Here is a 569-nt window from a genome sequence, read left to right on the forward strand (position 1 = left end):
GTCTTGCGTCTTTTTATGCTGTAACGTACGTGGCGTATGCGTGTACCGACACGCATTACCGAAACCACGTTTCCAGCCATGTGCTCCCTTATATCCTCACTTAAACCTCTTAATCCCATTAATACACACAGCACCGATGTGGACCTGACAACCTTTGTCACTTCCACCCATCATGCAGCCAAAAAACAACGCAAAACTGATTTCATATTTTTGATTAAATGTTTAGGCCTATATCAAGCTCTAATTGAAGAATGTGTTTAGCAGACTGACAATATCGTGTAAACGTACCGTTACGACAAATTCAAGAAAACGATCACAACTTTCTACATAAAGTTTCACGCAAAAGATTTTCCCACAGAAAGAAAAGGTCACAAGCATATACCATGAAGAAAATGCCGCGTACATAAAACAACGAAAAAACGGATAAAAATTCACGTACATTCCTGACGATGTCACACTTTCACGTCCTCTGTTTCTGCTCTGTCAGCCTTGCCTTCTCTGTTCTGCTCTCCTCTCTCTCTCTCTCTCTCTCTCTCTCTCTCTCTCTCTCTCTCACACACACATAAATC

This window comes from Priapulus caudatus, unplaced genomic scaffold (genome assembly GCF_000485595.1).
Source record: "Priapulus caudatus unplaced genomic scaffold, Priapulus_caudatus-5.0.1 Scaffold412, whole genome shotgun sequence".
NCBI classification, from domain to species: domain Eukaryota; kingdom Metazoa; phylum Priapulida; class Priapulimorpha; order Priapulimorphida; family Priapulidae; genus Priapulus; species Priapulus caudatus.